This window comes from Pipistrellus kuhlii, unplaced genomic scaffold, assembly GCF_014108245.1.
Source record: "Pipistrellus kuhlii isolate mPipKuh1 unplaced genomic scaffold, mPipKuh1.p scaffold_m20_p_1, whole genome shotgun sequence".
NCBI classification, from domain to species: Eukaryota; Metazoa; Chordata; class Mammalia; order Chiroptera; family Vespertilionidae; genus Pipistrellus; species Pipistrellus kuhlii.
The window spans coordinates 53682608-53703739 of NW_023425404.1; the positions used below are offsets into that span (position 1 = coordinate 53682608).

The 21132-nt window shown below is 52.4% G+C and overlaps 1 pseudogene; it reads left to right on the plus strand.

The window, feature by feature from the left end:
• Positions 1 to 20122, plus strand: part of LOC118725181 — a 48805-nt pseudogene extending 28683 nt beyond the window's left edge.
• The last annotated feature ends 1010 nt before the right edge of the window (positions 20123 to 21132 follow it).

The window sequence follows — 21132 nt, forward strand, 5'->3', positions numbered from 1 at the left end:
GCTGGGACATTGCTGTTAAATAATCTTCTGTGGCATCTTATCTTACCTGGGACCTCCCAAAGGCAGAGTCTGAGACAAAGGCTTACAAGTCAGTGGTCAACCTGGGAACGTGAGCCAGGGAGCAGGAGAGAGAGAGAGGAAGCGTGAAACAGGGTCGGGGGTTGTGTTAACGAATTGGCCTCTTCTATGGGTGACTGTGCTTGATCCTGCAGGAGCTCTCCTCAGAGCATTGCTGGCCCTCAGCATAGATGACCGCTCACATGGTGGTGACCCTGACCCTCATAGCTTCCCTGCTTGGTGGGCATCTCAGAAACCTGTCATGTTCAATGCAGAGTTCTGTTTGCCTGTTCCTCCCCCAATCTGACTCTTCCTCCAGTCTTCTTCATTGCCATCATCTGGCCCAGATCATCACTACCCTCCACCCTTCACATCCAATCCATCATCAGACTCAAAATATACCCAGTCTGCCCTAACCGGTTTGGCTCAGTGGATAGAGCGTCGGCCTGCGGACTGAAAGGTCCCGGGTTCCATTCCAGTCAAGGGCATGTACCTGGGTTGCGGGCACATCCCCAGAAGGAGGTGTGCAAGAGGCAGCTGATCGATAATTCTCTCTCATTAATGTTTCTAACTCTCTATCCCTCTCCTTTCCTCTCTGTAGAAAATCAATAAAATATTTTTTAAAAAATGTGTGCAGTTCAACAGTTGTTTGGTATATTCACAGGATTATTTAACTATTATCATGATCAGTTTGGGAACCTTTTCATCACCCCTATTAATATTCTCTGCCCGTTTCCTCCCAACCCTACCAGCCCTGGGTTAATCTCCCTGAGAAATGAAGCTACTTTCTGCGACTATGGATTTGCCTACTTTGGACATTTCACATAAATAGAATCATGTAATATGTGTCTTTGTGACCAATTTCTTTTTTCTGTTATTTTTTTTTCATTGTTTTGCTGTTAATCCTCACCTGAGAATATTTTTTCCCATTGATTTTATGTTTTTTCAGAGAGATTGGAAGTGAGGAGGGGAAGTGGGGGAAGGTAAGGAAGAGCTGAGAGAGAGAGAAACATCGATGTGACAGATCGATTGCCTCCCTCACATGCCCCAACCTACTGGGGCTTGGAAATGAGCCTGCAACTCAGGTATGTGCCCTTGACCGGGAATTGAACCCCGTGATTCTTCAGTGCACAGGTCAATGCTCTGACCACTGAGCACACCGGCCAGGGCTTTCCTGATATTCTTAAAATAAGAACCAAACTTCTTATTTGGAGTGGTTTGGAGTCCGCTTGAGGCTCCCCAGCCCCTCCCGCTCCATCTCCTGCAGCCTCAGTGTCAGTGCTGGGAGCAGGGCCCATTCCTCAGCCTCAGGCAACCCTTGCTTGTCCTTCTCGCTCCTTCAGATCAGTGTATGGGCCACTCCTTTTCATGGCTCAGGTGTCTTGTCTGCCCAAATGTCACCTCCTCAGGGAGAATTTTCCTCTTTTCCATAACCTCTCCCCACTGCCAGTCCCTACCCCTTCTTGCTATAAAAATATCTGTGTTTCCTTATTTGCTGCCTGGCTTAGATCCCGCCTCTCTTCCCTTAGACCTCTACAGAGTGAGGACTTTGTCCTGTTCGCACTTGTATTCTCAGCACTTAGATCAGAGCTGGGCACATGGTGAATGTTCGGGCAATGCTCCTAGGAACCCCACTGAGGAGTTCCCACAAGGCCTTCCACCCCCTAAAACAGTGTGAGACACCTTCAGAGTTACAAGTTTTTCCTAGGTCTTACCAAGCCCGCCATGTCTCATCCATTTTCTTTTTCTGCTGGGTATTGTGGTCCTCATGCATACCTCGCCCCCGACAACCTGCACACACCAGCTGAACTCTTCCCTCAGCCTTTCCTCAGAGATTCTCTTCCTGGCGTCCCTTTGCTCCCCCAGGGGAGAGTGCAACCCACTCACCACCTATGAGGGTTGCTGCTCCAACTCAAACCAAACACCGGGGCCTGAAGACACCGGTCCTCAGCTCTCTGTACACCATCACCAGCCACGCTCTGGGCTTCTGCTCTGGACTGGGTCTTCTCCTTACCCTGTTTCTTTGGAGCCTGATATTGCCTTCTTCCTTTCTCTTTAAAAATCTCAGCCTGGCCCCAGTCGGTTTGGCTCAGTGGATAGAGCATCAGCCTACAGACTGAAGGGTCCCAGGTTCCATTCTGGTCAAGGGCACATGCCCGGGTTACACATTTGATCCCCAGTAGGGGGCTTGTGGAAGGCAGCCAATCAATGATTCTCTCTCATCATTGATGTTTCTCTCTCTCTCTCCCTCACCCTTCCTCTCTGAAATAAAAAAATATATATATATGTTTAAAAATAAATCTCAGCCTGGTGGCAAAACAGGCCCTTTCACACACTGCTGATGGGAATGGAAATGGCACAGCCTCTCCAGAGGACCATGCAGAATATTTCTCTAAATTACAAACGCACAAACCATTGGGCCCTGGATACCTGTTCGCACCTGAAGGTGCACATCTGGCCCTTCTGACAAAGGGCTGGGGACTGGCCACCTAGTGCCATCAGTAGAGACTGGTTTAGAACAAGGAACACTTTGCAGCTGTAAGGAGAAATAGGAAACCTTCTCTGCGGATGTAGAACAATCCCTAGGACGTATTGTCAGGAAAAACCATGATGCCCTAGCCAGTTTGGCTCCCTGGATACAGACTGAAGGGTTGTGGGTTCGATTACTGTCAAGGGCATGTACCTTGGTTGCAGGTTCCGCAGCCCTAATCGTGGTGCATGCAGGAAGCAACCAATCAATGTTTCTCTCTGTCCCTCCCTCCCTCTCCTGTTCACCCTCTGTAAGGAAAAAAAAAAAAAAAAAGGGAAAAAATATCCTTGGGCGAGGATTAACAAAAGACAAAAACACATCTGACTCAGGGGTTTCTGCAGATGGGAGCTCTGTTTCCTTTCAATGATTTACAGTACACTACCTTTTAAGAAATAAGGAGGAAAGTTAAGAAAATATTTACATTTGAAAATACCAGAAAGATGGGATCTTAAGGAAAAGTTAGTAGGAAACTTGATTGAGATTTCATGTCATTTTTCGTATGTGACTGTATTACATATTTAAAAATAAAATAAATGAGTAAAATATATATATTTTTAAAATCACAGTCCTATTTGTGGGAGTACTCCTCTTCTAAGGACTCTAAGATCTTTCTTTCAAGAAACTGGAAGTGCTCAGTGGTCATGGTTGGGTGCAGATAGTAACTTCTACGTTGCTGGCTGTGACATCGGGGGCGTGACCTGTCATCTGACCAAGGATGGGCCTCATTTTATTCCCAACATCGGCACAGTGGGTGGCACACAGTAGGAACTCACTTAATATTCGCTGAATGAAAAATGAAATAAATGCATGAATAGAAAGAGTCCTAACTCTTTCTATTATTGGAGCAGCTCAGTCTTGGCAAAAAGCCCAAACTGATTTAAAATGGTCAGAATGGATGGATGTGAGCAAGGAGGAATGTGCTGGTGCTGCTTAAGTCACAAACCAGAAGGCGGTACTCCAGATCTGTGACATCCCAACAGATTTCCGGGAATTTTCTTGACACCTGGGGTCTGGACAATCCTAAGGAGTAAACGCTGAATACAGTGTAACAGCCATAAAGCAAAAACAACAACAGAACCCCAGTGAAGGCGGGACCCCCCGGGGCCGCCATCAGCCCCCTCTCAGGAGCTTACTGGTCTTTCCAAGGGCTTTGGCTCCATGTACCTGAGGGCACACCCACTCCCAGCCACACTCTGTGCTCATGGCCACGTGGCGCTGCTGAGAACGGGCCAAGCACAAGTCTGAAGTACACAGTGGACTCCTGGCACTGCCACGGGTTGTTGGCATCGGTTCTACCCCTTTCAGAGTGTCAGGTTACACGAGAGCCAAGCCCGAAGCTTGCTCAGTGCCCGCCTCGCACGCACCCTCTCCTCCTCCGCCCGGCTGCCGCCTTGCAGCTGGCCTCTTCCTGAGGCCCGGGAAGGAGGGCCGAATCACAGCTTCTGCTTGAGCCCTCTTCCTCCTCCCCACGTCTGACTCAGGGGTTTCTGCAGATGGGCAGCTCTGTTTCCTTTCAAGCCTCTCTGCCAAATCGCGCCCTCCCTCTTCCTATCCCGGTGGGGGAGTTATCTCCAGGGGGAGCTGGGCTTTTTCTGCAGACCAGAGGCCCGAAGCCCTGAGCAGGAGGCCGGCCCCAGGGCCTCGCAGAGAAAGTGTTGACTTGAAGCAATTTGCCTGGAGCTGGATGTGAGATTAGCCAGAGCCCCGGGCCCTGTCACCACCGGGTGCCTGTCAGGTTCCTGCCTGCCCATCCCTCCATCTCTCAAGCCTTGGCTCTGGACCCAAGTGATCATCTCTTGGCTGTGACCTGGGGTGGAGCCCCTCCCCTGGGATTTCAGCGCCTGCTCATGGCCAGAGGTGGGCGATAGGCTGTTATCGAGGGGCTGCCAAGCCCTCCCCGGGACAGGTCCCACTAGGCCCTCCCACACTTCTCCATTGCCTCCTACGGAGGAGTGTTCAGAGGTGTCTCTTGAGCACAGATATCTAGCCCAGCGGGCAACTGGGGATCTGCCCAGGCTCTGTGACAACCTACCCTTTTCTAGGCCAGACAGAGGGCAGAGCCTACCAGCGTCCCCGCATCGTGGGTTCAAGGTTGTCTTGACCAACAGAGGCCTGGCCTGCCAAATCTCACTTCCCCCTGTTCCTTCCTGTCCTTCCCACTCACTTCTCACACTCAACTCACCCTCTCCTGCAGGGGCTCCACTCCTCCCGCCCCCAGGCCCCCCGGCAAGCCCACCCTCAGGAGGCCATCCTTCTCCCAGAAGCCGGCGGAAGCTGCAGCGAGGGAAGGGCTGGGAGGCCCTGTGGAGGGGGTCTCTGGCCGCCTTCCAAACGGGAGTCTCTGCCTTCAGCGTCAGCGAGAAGCCCCGCAGACCCCGCCCGGGCCTGGGCCACTCCTCAAGGCAGGGCCAGGTCAGAGGGCGGCAGGACCCGCTCACGCCACCCCCAGCAGCTGGACCCGGGTGAGGAGCCCCTCCTGGGGCCTCAGGCCACGGGGCCTCTCAGGTTCCCTCCGAGGGAGGGGGCTGCCACGGAGCCAGCTGCAGCTGTGGGAAACCACACACCGCAGCCTGCAGGTGCAAGAGGCCTGGGGGAAGGGGAGAGGATTAACTATTTCTTAGGAGCAAGTCTCCATTTCTCCCATTCCCAAACGCTGGCTTCCCCAGGATGCCGGGCGCCACTCTGGGGAGTATGGGGAGGGTCCCTGGCCACAGAAAAGTCAGAGAACTTGTGCCCCAGGGACTGACAGCCCCCTGCCCGAGAAGCCCTGAGCCTGCAGACAGAGACCAAGGCACCGCAGGGCTAGCTTCGGAGGCCGCTGAGAAGCCTTGGGCATCATGTCCCTTTTCATGTCTGGCTTCCGGTTCCCCTGAGCGAGTCCACGCAGTGGGTCCCTGCCTCCTCCCGGGGGGCCGCCTCCGGCAGCATCAGGCCCGGCCTCCGCCTCAGCCTTGGGAGCAGTGGGTGTCTGAGCAGACCTGCCCCTCTCCACCCAGGGCCTCCAAGTGGTAACCATTAGTGGCCAGTGAACTCTGGTTTGGACGCCGCTCTGGGGTTGCCAAAGGGGCTGGAAGCCGTTCCAGGGGAGAGCTGTCCCACAGCTCCCAGAGGCTCCTCTCCGCGATGCCCGTCCCCACGGCTCATTGTGGTGCTGACGCTGCCCATCTGCTGGTCAGTCCGCCTGGGTCGGTCCGGCTTCTCACCCTGCCGCGCACCTGCCTGCGGGTGGAGTACCTGCCAAGAGCAGTCCTCTGCCAGGAGCGCCAGGAGGCCCAGGGTCCTGTGGGAAAGGCCAGCGTTGCCTGTGTTTTAGTTGCCCCCTCCCTCCCTCCCAGGATAACCCATCCTCTCTCTCTCTCTCTCTCTCTCTCTCTCTCTCTCTCTCTCTCTCTCTCTCTCTCTCTTAATATATTTTATTGATTTTTTACAGAGAGGAAGAGAGAGGGATAGAGAGTTAGAAACAATGATGTGAGAGAAACATTAATCAGCTGCCTCTTGCACACCCCCTACTGGGGATGTGCCCGCAACCAAGGTACATGCCTTTGATGGGAATTGAACCCAGGACCTGCAGGCTGACACTCTGAGCCAAACCAGTTTCGGCCCATCCTCTCCTCTCTTGATCTTTCCTCAAGGTGAGAAAAGTAACATTCTCTTAGAGGAACGGATCTCCTTCTGCACACGTCTGAGCTCCCACCACCTGTCAGGCTGTGCGCAGGCTTGGAATGCAGAGACATGTCCTTGCCCTGGAGGATAGACAGTCACTCTCTTCAAAGAGAGAGACACTCACACTCTATTCAGAGAGACAGGGAGGGGCGCGTCCCTCTGAGGGAAGGCACCACGTTCTCGGGACAGAGAAGAGGACCATGGTAGCGATGGATGTCTGCAGGGAGCGCACAGATGGGACACAAAACACACAGTGCTGGCTGTTCTGCGTGAAGCAGGATGGGGGAAGGCAAGGTGCTGGGGATCCAGTTGGGAATGTAAGCGTGTGAGTCACAGCATAGGGCGGTGAGGGACAGACTGGCCCAAAGGGCTGTTGGAGTTTGGAGCAGGGCCACTCCTCACTGGGGTAATTGGGGAAGGCTTCTGGAAGAAGGTGGCACTTGAACTGGGGGGCCAGGGGGGGGGGGTGTCAACAGGCTGAGTTGGGGGAAGGTGGACTGAAGTCCTGGGGGCGTCGGTGCCAAAGCAGAGCCTGGGGGATGGCTCCTCCTTCTGGATGAAACACCTGGGAGGAAATGAAACACTACAAAGGGTAGAGATTCTACCAAGATACCGAAGGGAAGGAGTTGTCTCTGCTGCTTTTCCTCTGTCCTTAGGAGGGAGCCAGGGATTCCTTCTCCTCTTGCCCATCAATTTCTGACCTCATACATTTGTCCCATCCTGTATTTCCATCCTCAGCTCCCGGCCCTTTGCTGCAGTATCTTTGTCCCCCTTTCCTGGCACAGAGCTGCCCTAAGTATTAGCGGTGTCTTTTGTTATCCATAGAGCCCTTTATTTATTATTGTTTTTAAAATATATTTTTATTGATTTCAGAGAGGAAGGGGGAGAGAGAGAGAAACATCAATGATGAGAGAAAATCATTGACTGGCTGCCTCCTGCACGCCCCCTATTGGAGATTGAGCCTGTAACCCAAGTATGTGCCAGAATCATACCCGTCATTCCGCAGGCTGATGCTCTATGCACTGAGCCACACCAGCTATGACGTCCAAAGAGCCCTGTTAAGCCGTACCTGAGGTTATGCTAATGAGGTGACTCAGGTAGGCCCTTAAAATAGTTTCAAGTGAGGGGCCGGCCCTGCAGAAGGACTGTGGGAAGGTGTGATTAAAGGGTTGGGAATTTCATCCCCACCCTACTCCCAACCTCTGAGGGGAGGAGGGAGCCTGGAAACGGAGTTCAGTCACGTGGTCAGTGATGCCATCAATCATGCCTGTGGCAGAAAGCCCGCGTAACAAGCGCCAGCACTGAAACCCAGAGAGCTTCCTGGTTGGTGACACACCTGTGCTCCCGAGGAGAGGGCACGGGGCCTGGCGGCCCCTCCCCCAGCCCTTCCTCGGTGCCTCTCCCATGGCGGTGGCAGCGCTGCGGGTGGCGCTCTGGCTGTAAACACAGCACCTGGAGTGAGGCCTGAGAGTCATTCTAGCACATTGTGGGACCTGAAGGGCGGCAGTGGGAGCCACGTCAGATGGAAGTGTGGGTGGCCGGGGGCCCATGTGCACCTGGCGGTGGAAGTCAGGGCAGTCTTCTTGGGGACTTTGTCCTCTAATGTGTGGGATCTGATGCTCACTCGGGGTGCTAACTGCAGGACAGTTCGATTGGTCTGACTCAGTGGGTGTCAGAGCTGTGTCAGTAAACCCAAGAAGTGTTCCTTATAATACCTTTTCTATAAATGACACGCTTAACCCCTCTGTCTGCCTGCGATGTCTCCTCCCCTTCCATGACCATGGTCCACGAGTCTCAGTTTTCCCAAGCCCATTCTTTCCTTCAAGTCCAGCTCTTTCACAAGTGCTGCTTTTTGTTGTTGTGTTGTTGTTAATCCTCACCTGGGGTTATTTTCCCCATTGATTTTCAGACAGAGTGGAAGGGAGGGAGGGAGGAGGAGAGGGAAAGAAACCTTGACTGGTTGCCCCGACCGAGGCTGAGAATTGAACCGGAAACTCAGGTATGTGTCCTTGACCAGGAATCGAACCTGAGACCCTTCGGTCCCAGAGCTGATGCTCTAACCATTGAGCAACCAGCCAGGGCTAGAAGTGCTGCTTTGAAGCTCTTCCTTGTCTGCGTGAATCTTCCCTTCCCGCCAGACAGCATCCGATCTGAGGGAAGGAACGAGGTGCTTGGAGTGCCCAGTGCAGGGAGCTGCTTCCCCTGGAGGGAGAAGCCGCGTCTGAGGAGGGCCCTGGCCGCTGAGCCTCCTGAGGATGAAGCCTCCCCTGCAGACTCCCCACCCCCCTCCTCCCGCGTGCTGGGGGAAGCCGGGTCCTGGGATGGGCAGGGTGGGAGGTGGGCTCTGGCTCTGCCTCTCCCGGCACCATTGACCTTGATGGTAAATACAGAGTTTTGGCATCTCCTCTCTGGTGACTGCCAGTGCTCACTCAGGCTAACGAACACACACGCCCTCCTGCTGTGCATGTTTGCCTACACACACAAACACACACACACAAACACACACACACACACACACACACACGGGAGCATGCCAAGCCCACGTCTGTAGGCTGCAGTTGAGAAGCGGCACACATAGGCTTGGTCTGGCCAGTTCCTCCTCTCCCTCAGCTTCCTGCCAACAATGGTCTTGGCAGCGTGCAGTCCCGCAGACTGGAAGCCAACGGAGGCTGGCCCGTTCCCCTCTCTTCCTCCTTCTCACCCTCCCTTCCGCGCCACCCGGTGCGACCGCTGCCTCCGAGAGCCGAGGGTTGTGGCTCCTTTTTGAACAGTTCAGACAGAGTCTCTTCCACCTACACCACGGGGGCCACCTGGTGGGAGGCCAGCCTCTCCCCTCCCCACCGGAAGGTGAGTAGGCAGCAGACTCACAGGAGTTAAGCTGGGCTCCTCGGCCGGAGAACTGCTGGCCTAGGAGACACACGTCGGGGGTTTCAGAAGGTGAACCGGCGGGCATTCATGCTGCCCACGGCCTCTGCCATATCAGCGCCCACAGGGACAGGGTCTGAGCTGCCTGGCCCAGATCCGACCTCAGAGAGAGCCTGGCTCCTGTGATATTTGGAACTCCACTTTCCCTGCCTCTTCCAGCCCACCCCTCTCAAAGTCTCTTCCAGCGTATCCTGGGTCCAAGAAAGATAAGATTTAAATGGTGGTGTCTGGCCAAAACCAGTTTGGCTCAGTGGATAGATAGTCGGTCTGTGGACTGAAGGGTCCCAGGTTCGATTCCGGTCAAGGGCATGTACGTTGGTTGGGGTCACATCCCCGGTGAGGGGTGTGCAGGAGGCAGCTGGTCGATGTTTCTCTCTCATTGACATTTCTAGCTCTCTATCTCTCTCCCTTCCTCTCTGTGGAAAATCAATTAAAAAAAATAAAAAAAATAGTGGTGTCTTGTTTTAGCTATAACTGTGGGTGCAAGGCTTGGTCTCCTGCTGAGGGAGTTTTAAGGAGCAGCTTAAGCAAGGAAGAATGTTGCGAAGGACGGGATCTTTCCTTCCTGGCGTTATGACAGCGGGCTCTCTGCTCGCAAGCAAGTCCCTTCTCCTAACTCATTCCAAGTTGGGGCGGGGGGGAGAGTGGGGGGCGGTGGGACTGAGGAATGACCTTAAAGCATCTGGAAGGATTCTAGCTCCTCAACAATTTCTGGGGAATCTTCTTCCATAAAATTATCTCTTCCTTGAGGTGTTCTCAGTTCAACAGACCCATATCTCTTTATCATGGGGTCTGGGCCATCTCAGGCCCTAAACTTAATCTAATTCCACTTTATCTAGACCTTGATCAGACTCTCGTCCCAATTTCTCTCCCAGCAAGCCCAGCCCGAGAGTCACTTTAGCAACCTCAAAGCTACCCCACAGCACTAGATTCACATTTTTAAAAAAATATTTTTAAATTGATTTCAGAGCGGAAGGAAGAGGGAGAGATAGATAGAAGCATCAATGATGAAAATCACTGATCAGCTGCCTCCTGCAAGTCCCCACTGGGGATTGAGCCCGCAACCCGGGCCTATGCCCCTGACCAGAATCGAACCTGGGCCCCTTCAGTCCACAGGCCAACGCTCTATCCACCGAGCCAAACCGGCTGGGGCTAGATTCACATTTTTAACTGGAAGGCACCTTTGAGCTTATCGATTCTAACTCCCCAGGGGAGGAGACGGAAGACCGCCGATGGGAAATGACTTGTTCACGGTCACACAACTTTTTGGGGGGCAGAATGATGAGAACCCGGGGCTTTGACTTCTGATCCAGTGCTGTTTCGGCAAAGCCACCCCACTTAGCATTGCCATGCAGTTCAGAGTTTGGGACCAGGGATGAGGTCTTTATGAAGGATCAGTCCCTGTTGTACCCTCCACCCCCACCCCCCCCCCCGAGAGAAAGCCCTTGTGTTGTGTTTCATCCACTCGGTAAACAGGGCAGCAGGCTCAGGGGCAGGAGGAGGCAGGGGTTAGGGAAGCTGCTGTGCCTTGTCGTGCTCTGCTGGGCTTCCTGCCCCTGCCAATGGGGCTGGTCCAACCCGACCTGGGAGCAGGTGTGGGACCTTGTCCCCGAGCTTCTTGAGGAACAGTTTGTTCTGCAGACAGGGCAGGGGAGTGACAGACACCATCACCGCCCTGGAGCCTGCAGCAGCTGCTTCCTGTTGTCGGAGGGCTCCTCCACCCAGGCGCTGAGCCCCTGGCGGCCCTTTGCCCCGTGCCGAGCTCTCCACACGGTCCCCTGCCCCACAGGCCAGTGGCTTCCCACAGACGGAGGAAGAGGGAGTGGAGGAGAGCTGAGGACGGACCAGCTCATTCCCAGCCTTGTTGCAGTGCAAACAGGGTCCCGCCCCCTGCAAGTGCACGTTCATGGCTGCCGTCTTCCCTTCCCTGCCTGGAAGGCCTTTCCTCCCGGCCCTGCAGAGCTGGATGCTCCCCAGCCTGGGGCCCCCTCAGCCTTGTCCGCAGTGACGTGCCCCTGCCGCCAGGACTGTCCAGCCTGAGAACAGGGGCCCCGGTCTCACTCGGTCTCGGGTTGTGGTTTGACATTTCGCCTGGGTTTGCTTTGTCTCCTCTTGAGGACTTCACGACAGGAAAAACTGGGTCCCTAACCACTACCTCCTACTCAAAGAAGATCCCTCGCAGAGCTGAGCTTAGAGCTGACCCTGTTGTGGGGGGAAATAAAACCTCACCCAAAGTCCCAATGCCTCTGCCTCAGTTCCTGCCTGAATGTCAGTCGGGCCGGGCCGGGCCGGGCCGGGAGGAGGAGGACAACAGGGGCTTCCCTCCCCAGAACGCTCTGCCCGGCAGTCACGTTGCCTCGTTTCAGGAAGCTGACAGCGGCCTGCCCTCTCCCAGCGTGCTCCCAGCTCCCCTCTGACTAACAGTGAGTGTGGGGCTGCCCTGAGCGGACCAGCCCTCGTCCTACGAAGGACTCCTCAGCCTGAGTGCTTGCAGGTGGACGGCAGGGGCAGGAAAGGGCGGTGGGCACTTGCCAGGCTTCCCCCAGGTCCACTCAGGGCACCGCTCACAATGGCGGCTCTCTGGCCTTGCTCTCTCCTCTGCCCCCAGTCTCAGGTAGGGCCGAGCTAATCCTCCCGGGGTGGGGGTGGGGTCTGAGAGGGGCTGGGGTGGGGGTGGAGTGAGCAATCCCCGGGGACTCAGCCCGGCGCTCTTCCCCCGATTGTGAAATGGCCTTGGATGAGGGCCAAGCAGGAAGCTGCCTCCTGTATCTTCCAATGCGAGGCCGGGCGCTGGGGCTGTGAGGCCGGGGCTGTGAGGATGGACCCCAGGCCCTTTCCTTCCCCGGGGAGGGCAGAGGCGAACCCCGAGCCGACCTGCTAGGAGGGCCTGAGCTGCCCCTGGCTAATCGTGAGGGGCCTATGCTTCTCCTCCCACCTCTGTCCCAGCCGTGAAGGGCACTGGGAAGGACGTGGGCCTGAGGCTCAGGCCTCCAGCCTTTCCTCTGCCAGCAGCACGCTCGTGACCCTGGCCCAGTCACTTTCCCTCGTGGGCCTCCCTCGGTGTTCTCACTTGTCAGGAACCAGTGTCAGGGCCCGGACTGGAGAGGTCTCGGAGCTTCTGGCCGCCCGATGCTGTGACTCACGGCAGTCCGTGAGTCACGGTGTTATTGCCCGGACCTGGCTCCGGCCCGGCGGGGTCTGTCCGCTGTGTCTGTCTGGGTTCCCCGTGTACCTCGGCACCTGCCGGTCTCTCGGAGCCGCGGAGTGGCTTCCTTGGACGATGGAGAATGAGCGATGACAGAGGCCCCGGCGTGAACAGCATCTGTCGCTTTTGGGAGTTAGGACCCCTGGGTGATTCGTACAGAAACTCCGGCTTTGTCATTTCCTGTCCCTGGCTTCCAGGCAGGAAAGTTACAACGTTGGGACCCCTAGTCAGTCATCACGAATGAAGGGTCCCCTCCACCCTCGCACGGCCCCTGGGAGGGGGGGAAGGACGTCAGGACGGGGACAGACTCCTTTTCTGTTGTTGTTGGGGGCAGGGCCCTTCATGCCCCAGACCTCCAGCCTCCGTGGGACGGTGTGAGCGACAGCCACGCTTGCTTTTCTCTGTCTCAGTTTCCCTCACACAATACGGGGAGTGGTGACCCTCCTCCTCCCGAGGTTCAGCAAGGAAGAAAATCACCGCAGGGGGAGACCTGCCAGAGACCGCGGCTTTTTCAGGAGTGCCACAGCCCCATTCTGTGCACCCTGGCTTCTGTATACACGATGGGGTGCCGTCTGTGGGGTACTGAGAGCACCTTTTAATCTCCCCAAAGCCCACCTCCAGAGTGCTTTCTTTGTTTTATATTGCCTAAGTCAACTCCAAAAATGGAGTGTGTGTGTGACATATGTAACCATTTGTCATGAGCATTAGCGTGGTTTGGCTCGCAGATGGGTTGCTCTGCTCAGGGAGCTGGGGTTAGTGAGCTGGGTTTGGTGGGGTGGAGAAGAGGGGTTTGGTGGGGTGGAGAAGAGGGGGTTTGGGGGGTGGAGTATTTGTGCTCAGGGCGCTGCTGCTTGAGTAGGAGGGAGAATAACAATGAAAGCTGGCCTGGCACCATGCTTTCTCGCTTATGACAGCCCACAGCAGGGTGAGGCGGGCACTCCTGTCGACCAGTTGAGGAAATGGAGGCTCACAGGGATTGGAGGAGTGACTCTCCTTCAGAGACACAGCCAGAGAAGGTGGGGGCCCTAGAATCCAAGAGCTAAGGACCTAGGAGACGGGGGGGGGGGGGGGGGGGGGGGGGGCCTGTGTGGTGGTGGGCGTGGCTGGAATGGTGGTGGGCAGGGGCGTGGATGTGGGAGGGAGAGAAAGGAAGGGAGAGAAAGGTGAGACCCCTAGGACACGTAAAAGAGATACATCTAGTTGGTGCTTTCTGTGGGCCCTTTACACAGATCGTCTCACGGAAACCTGAAAACAGCCCTCCGGGTAGGTAAGGTAGTCTGCAGAGGGAACTGCAGGTAAGTACCTCGCTCACAGTAAGGGACAAGAGGCAAGCAGGACTCCCCAGGTTTTCTGCTCTGCCGCCCCTTCCCCCACTCCCACCTTCTCCTACGGGCCCAGCACCTCTCTGGACACCGGACAGGCCCTGGGCTAGGGGTGTCGAACTCAATCAGAGAAGGGGCCAAAATCTAAAATCCAGCCTAAATCGCGGGCCGAATGGTTTACTGAACAGTCATAAACTGTTATTGTGATGGAAACGCAGCGGAGTGCAGTGATGACAGCGAGGTGCGGGCCACATTGCAAGGCCTGGCGGGACGGATTTGGCCCGCGGGCCTTGTGTTTGACACATGTGCCCTGGGCTCTCAGGCGGCGCTGGTTTGCTGCTCTCCTCCGGGCCAGAGGCCGTGCAGCATGGGGCCAGCTCTGAAGTCCCTGAACCGGGTTCGGATCTCCACGCCTTACTGATGGTGTGACCGCAGGCACGTTGTTTCCCCTCCACCCTCTGGCCAGAAAATGGACATAAACAACATCCCCCGCACACGACTATTCTGAGGGCTCAAGAAAGAAGATATTTAAAGCACTAGAAGTCAGCCTGGCACTTAGTAAATTCTTAAAAATATAAGCGACCTATTATTATCTGAGAGGGGGGAAAAAACAAAAACACCAAAAACCAGTTCCTCTCTAATGCAGATCTTGGTCAGCTTCCTGTGACCCCACACCTAAGCACTGTGCCTGGCACGAGTGGGTGCTTGCTTAGTCCTTGTTCAGTGATTGAATGAATGATGATACCAATTACACAGGGACTTCCAGGCACAGCAGAAGTGACTTTGAGAAATAATGACCGGCATCTGGGATATTGGTAAGGTCCAAGGTACTGGGACAAAAGATCTGGGGAGACCGGCGGCCCACAGCTGCGCTTGTCCGGCGAGGTCAGGGCGCCCCCTGGCGGCCTCAGGGAGCACTGCAGGCAGGGCCCGGCCGGGCGCGCCCGGCTCCGAGATGCCCGCCCGGAGGAAGGGCAGGGGGTATTGCCCACTTCCTTATTTTTCTGTGAGCAAAGGGAAGGCGGGGGCTAACCACGGACACTCGTGAGCTCCAGAAACTTCCCCAGGGCCCCCAGAAGGGGCCAGGGGCCGAGAAGCAGTAGCTCTCAGAAGTGTGCAAGTGGAAGTAGTTTCAGCAATCTGGTCTAAGACCTTAATATAATGGTGACACATAAAAGAGATACATCTATTTGGTGCTGGCCGTGGGCCCTTTACACAGATCATCTCCCTGAAACCTGAAAGCAACCCTTCGGGTAGGTACTAGGCAGAGGAAACTACAGGTAAGTACCCCCCTCAAAGTAAGGGCCAAGAGGCAAACCCAGGCCCCCCCCCCCCTCCCCCCCGCCCCAACTCCCAGTCTAGCGCTCTCACCATGCCGCTCCAGGGCACTAGGGCTGGGATCAAATCTGGGATTTCATCCTGGGGGCCCTGCATCTCCCAAGAAGGTACACAGTGAAGACTGTGGATTGACTGACTGACACAAAGAATAAAGGAATTGTTAGTTGGGAGTGTCTGAGTGGATTCGGTTTAAGGAATGTGTTGCCATGGCTACAGGGAGGTTATTCTCTGAGCACCCAGATGTCTAGGACACACCCTGAATTCCCTCTGGCCTCACCTTCTCTAGGCTGCTGCCACCAGAGCTAAGCACTTCCCACAGACTCAGGGGGCCTGTCCGTGTCATTCCCTTCTATGTTTCAACGACACCTTCCCTCCCTCCCTCCTCCCTCCCTCCCTCCTGAGCTGACCCTGACGTCAGCACGCGGGGCCTACAGTGAGGCAGTTCAGAGCCTGCGGTGCCCCTCAGAGTGAAACTGGACTCCAGCACAGTATCTGGCAAGGTGGGCACTAATACACGCTTGTTACCATCGTGACCTGCTTCTGTAGAACAAATAGAAAAGGGAACAGCCACCTCCCATCTAAGGGACTCACTCACCTCTCCCCAATTCCCAATGAGGTAGGCACTTGACTTACATCCCCATTTTATAGATGAGGGAACTAAAAGACCGAAGGATTTAAGTAAATTTGGAGGAAAAAAATTAGCAGGTGTTTCCAGTGAAAAACCAAGTCATGAGCACACTCTTTGGTGCCATCTGACTGTAGCTCTTCATGACCTTTGAACTAGTTTGCAACCCGTAGGCTGGAGAGACCGAATGGCAGCTCAGTCTATGCATATGCAAATGGTTCTGTTCAATCTTCCTCTCTTGTGAGAAATTCAATTTTGCTTCCTTTTATAAACTCATTTCAATACTCTATCTGTAAATGGTCTGTTCTTTGGATTCACCTTGAATGAGATGTAACATCTCTCTGGTTCCCTGGTTAACAATAAAGTAAATAGATCTTAAAAATGTGTGTGAGAGTTATTTCACCTTTTCAAAAAAGAAAGTGACCCCTCATTAGAGGCCAGGTAATTTGCCTCCGGTCACTTAGGCGAGAAGCGGTAGAGCTGTTAGTCAAACCCAGGCAGCCCGGCGGTGTTTGTAACCATCCCTGGAGTCCAGACGCTGCAGGGCTTAATTGCATTTGGGTAACCAGCTGTAAGTTAATCAACCCACATCTAAATAAGACCTTTGAACCCTAGCCCTAATTAAAACTAATAAATTCAACAGCATTCTGGAGAATGACCTTGGGGGACACAAGCGGACACTTCTCAGGCCCAGGCCCCAGGCCAAGGAGGAGTGCGGGGTTCTCCCCTCCCGGTCAGCCTGCAGCAGCCCCGCGCGGAGGCAGCTATGGCGGGGCAGGTACACGAGGTGCCCTCTGCTGAGGGCTCCTGTCGCACTCAGTGCTGCCTAGGCCTTTGCCAGAGGCCCAGGAAGTAGGAGGGGGTTTGGGAGATATTTTCATTTCCCAGTTCTCTTAGGGGGACCGCAGGAGAAGGTGCCAGAAGGTGCTGGGCCCATGTATCTTGGAGACTGCGACCCAGCTTCTTGCCTCACATACTCCTCTGCCCCAAGGGCCAAAAGCCACCCACCTAATTGCAAGGCAGAATTTTGTGTTCTTGAAAAAACTTAACCATGTCTTCTCAATTTCATTGCTCACTGAGCTGTCTTTATTCCTGACTGCTCATTAACAGTTCATTGTTTTCCTCGTTGGGGAATTTATTTTTGGGTCTCTATTTTTAAAAATTGACTTGCTTCATGATTGCTTTATTCATTGTTTTTAAGTTTTTAAACATAAAAACTTAAAATTTAGCTACATTATTTTGTTTCATAGTACTAATTTTTATGCTTCCTTTTTATGGCAAATGCTGCTGGTTTTTTTCATTTATGATAATGATATTAAATAAACTTGTTTAAGTGTAAAATGAGTCAACTTGAAGAAAAATATTAAATAATAATACAGGTGGTGTTAGATTAGCAAAAATTAAGAAGATATCTTTGCCCGGCCAGTGTGGCTCAGTGGTTAAACAATGACCTATGAACTATGAACTATGAACTAGGAGGTCACAGTTCTGATTCCCCATCTGGGCATGTGTGGGGATTACAGGCTCAATTCTCAGTAAGAGGTATGCAGAAGGCAGACAATTGATGTTTCTATCTCTCTTCCTCTCTCCTTTTCTCTCATTAAAATAAATAAAAATATGTTTTAAAAAGGAAGAAAGAAAGTGGTATCCAAATGACAGAAGGTAGCTGGTCCATAAATGGTAATATTGCTTTTTGGGAATTCATTATGTACCAGCCCCAATGCTATGTATCTACAGTAACACTGTCCAGTAGAATCTGTGATGACAGAAATACTCTATTTCTGTATTAGCCAAGATATATGTGATTATTGAATCTCTGAAATGTGGCTAGTGGGACTAAAGAATTAAATTTTTTCTTTTATTTAATTTTAATTATTTAAACCTAAGTATCCATATTTACCATGTTAGAGCATGCCTAAGAGTCTCAATTATAGCATTTTATAAAATCATTATCACATCTGTGAAGTATTATTGCTATTTTGCTGATAAAGAGATTTAAACCTTCAGAGGCTGTCTAAGGTCATCCTATATAATAAAAGGCTAATATGCAAATCTACCAAATGGCAGAACGACTGGTAGCTATGATGTGCACTGACCACCAGGGGGCAGGGGCTCAAAGCAGGAGCTGCCCTCTGGTGGTCAGTGTGCTCCCACAGCATGAGCACCACTCAGCCAGAAGCTGGGTTCACGGCTGGCAAGTGCAGTGGCGGTGGTGGGAGCCTCTCCCGCCTCTGCAGCAGTGGGACATCCCCCAAGGGCTCCTGGACTGCAAGAGGGCACAGGGTGGGCTATGGGACCCCCTCCCCCCAAGTGCACGAATTTCATGTATTAGGCCTCTACTATAATTAATAAGTAGCAGAGGTGGGATCTGAAACCAGATCACTGACTTCAGAACAGGTGCTCTTAATCACTCCCCACAGAAAAATAAGAGACCCCCAAATACTCTGTCAATAGTTGAATTGTACGGGGCCAAGTGTGATGCTAAAACTGGTGAACTAGAATAGATATTTCTATTACTAGAGCTGTTTATTCTGTCACGGATGGTCTTGAGATGTCACCCAGGGATCAACGTAATTGTTACTTCTTGAATGGAACTGAGGCCTGACTGAGGCCCTGGGAAGCAGAAATGTGTCCAATTGATGGCTCATCCTGATGAGGCTCCAGATGAATCATGGCCTCTAGGCTCTGTTCTCTTGTAGGGTAGGGCCCTTTCCTTTACCCTGGTGCTCCTAGCACCAGCCCCATGGCTTCAAACAACATCACTCAATGTTCAACGAATGACAGAAGCTCAGAGCCAATGATCATCATTGAGGCCAGCCCTCAGATCCCACAAGCACTGCAACAGGTTCCACTTAAACTCATGGCCACGAATATCAAGCGAGCTCTGATGTTCTCTGGCAATCTGGTAACATACCTCAAATATGTTTGCTCTCTGATGATTTCATGGTTTCTTTCAAATATTCAGCACCCTCTGCCCACTTCTCATCCTAAGCTGATGATCTTTTGTAGCAGACCTCTGCTGGGTTTTGGTTCTTCAGGATCTGAAGCTATTTGTAATTTCCCATTGTGTGATTCTTGATGAAAAGCAAAGAAAATAAAAGGGTCCTAAGGGGTTACCTTCCATTTGCCCTCAGGACTTAGATATTGGCTAATCTGGGACACTTAACAAGGACTGATTTCTGAACTAGGAATTCCAAGGCCTTATCTCGTTAGAGATTATTCATAGTGGTGGTCACGGCAGAGTGGTCCTGTGCTGGTAGCCCCATAGGAGGGGTTTTCACCAGACTGTTCCAGTCTGAGCTAGTCCTGTGGCATGTGAAGATGACTCTCCAAATTTTTTTGTAGTGCTTATCGCACCACCAAGCTCCACACTTGTATATTCAGCTGCTTACTTGATAGTTCCACTTACACATGTCATAGGCATCTCAGATATTACTTGACCAAAACAAAAACTTTTCATCTTTTTTACAAAATTTTTTACTTCCTGGCAGACCCAAGGTTGGGGGCATCTGAGCAGCACCTCCAGCCTCCTCTCTTCTCCCCGAACATCACTCTCACGACCTACCTACCAGCCGCCTACTTGTCCCCCAGAGCCTCTTCCACCTCAGTGAGTTCCCACTTGAACAAAGGCGTCCTGGAGGTGTACACATACCTGCCTCCAGGTGATAAAGTCCAAGCTATGTATATCTGGACTGATGATGCTGGAGAGGACTGCGATGCAAGACCCTGAGCTTGGACAGTGAGCCCAAGTGTATGGAAGAGTTTCCCAGTGGAATTTTGATGGCTCTAGTGCTTAACAGGCTGAAGACTCCAACAGAGATATGAATCTTGTCCCTGCTGCTATGTTTCAGGATCTTTTCCACAAGGATCCCAACAAGCTGGTGTTGTATGAAGTCTTCAAGTACAAACGAGAGCCTGTAGAGACCAATTTAAGGCATAACTGTAAAGGGTAATTGACACAGTGAGTAATCAGCACTCCTGGTTTGGAGTGAAGCAGGAATATGCTCATGGGCACAGATTGTCACCCCTTTGGTTAAATTTCCAATGGCTTCCTTGGGCCCCTACTATGGCGTGGGAGCAGACAGAGCCTAAGGCAGGGATATTGTGGAGATTCACTACCCAGCCTGCTCAGCGCTGGCATCAAGACCAAGGGGCTAAATGGTGAGGTCATGCCCACCCAGTGGGAATTCCAGATAGGACTCTGTGATGGAACTCACAAGGGTTATCATCTTGGAATAATAGTAACCTTTGATCCTAAGCCCATTCCGGGGAACTGCAATGGTGAGGACAGCCATACCAACTTCAGCGCCAAGGTCATGCGAGAGGAAAATGGTCTGAAGTACATTGAGGAGTCCTTCCAAAGGCTGAGCAAGCAACACCAGTCCTTCATCGGAGCCTATGATTCCAAGGCGGGCCGGCACAATGCCTGGAACCACTGCAGCACTAGCATCCTGTAGACCAGGAGGAGAAGGGTAACTCTGAAAATAGGCACCCCTTTTCAGGGTGACAGACGCCCTCATCTGCATGGGTCTTCTCAACCAAACGGTGATGAGCCTTCCAGTACAAAGACTAAGTAGACAACACTTGCAGCCATTGAATCCCTTCTAATTAATTCTTCATCCCCTCCCACTTTTGGGAGGGGATGAAGAATTAATCCTCTCAATTGTCATAATAGTTGTAACTCAAAGGGTGGAATATCAAGGCCTTTTTAATTTTTTTTAAATTTTTATATATTTTATTGATTTTTTACAGATAGGAAGAAAGAGGAAACATTGTCAGAAACATTGATGAGAGAGAAACACTGATCAGCTACCTCCTGCACACCCCCCACTGGGGATGTGCTCGCAACCAAGATACATGCCCTTGACTGGAATCGAACCGGGGACCTTTCAGTCTGTAGGCCTATGCTCTATCCACTGAGCCAAACCGGTTTTGGCAAGGCCTTTTTTTTTTTATTCCTCGTGAAAACAAAAGCAAAAACTTTTTACTTCCTAAGTCTTTCTTATCTTAGCACATGGCACCACCATCCATCCAGCTGCTCAAATAAAAAACCTATGAGACAGTCCTGATTTCTCTTTCCCTCTTAATGCTCATATCCAGTTGAACATCAGTCCTGTTGACTCTACAGTGTCTTCACTGAAGGCTGTCTGTAGGTTCTGCAACTTTAAGCAAAATGACCTGTAATGAAAACAATTTTACTATAGGCTAATTTATGTAAACAAGAGTTAAGTTCCCAGGGCATGTCATCAACATTACAATGAAATGACATTGAACAAAATACAGTTAATTGAGGACGTGCTGTTTACCCTAATCTGATTCCAAGTGTACTAGCACCTGGACTTTTGCAATAACTTCTGTGGTAGCGTTCCCCACCCCCCATGTCTATTGTTCTAATACCCAGAACTTGTGAATATGTTATGTTAACATGTTTAAAGGATTTTGCAGAAGTGATTACATTAAGGATCAT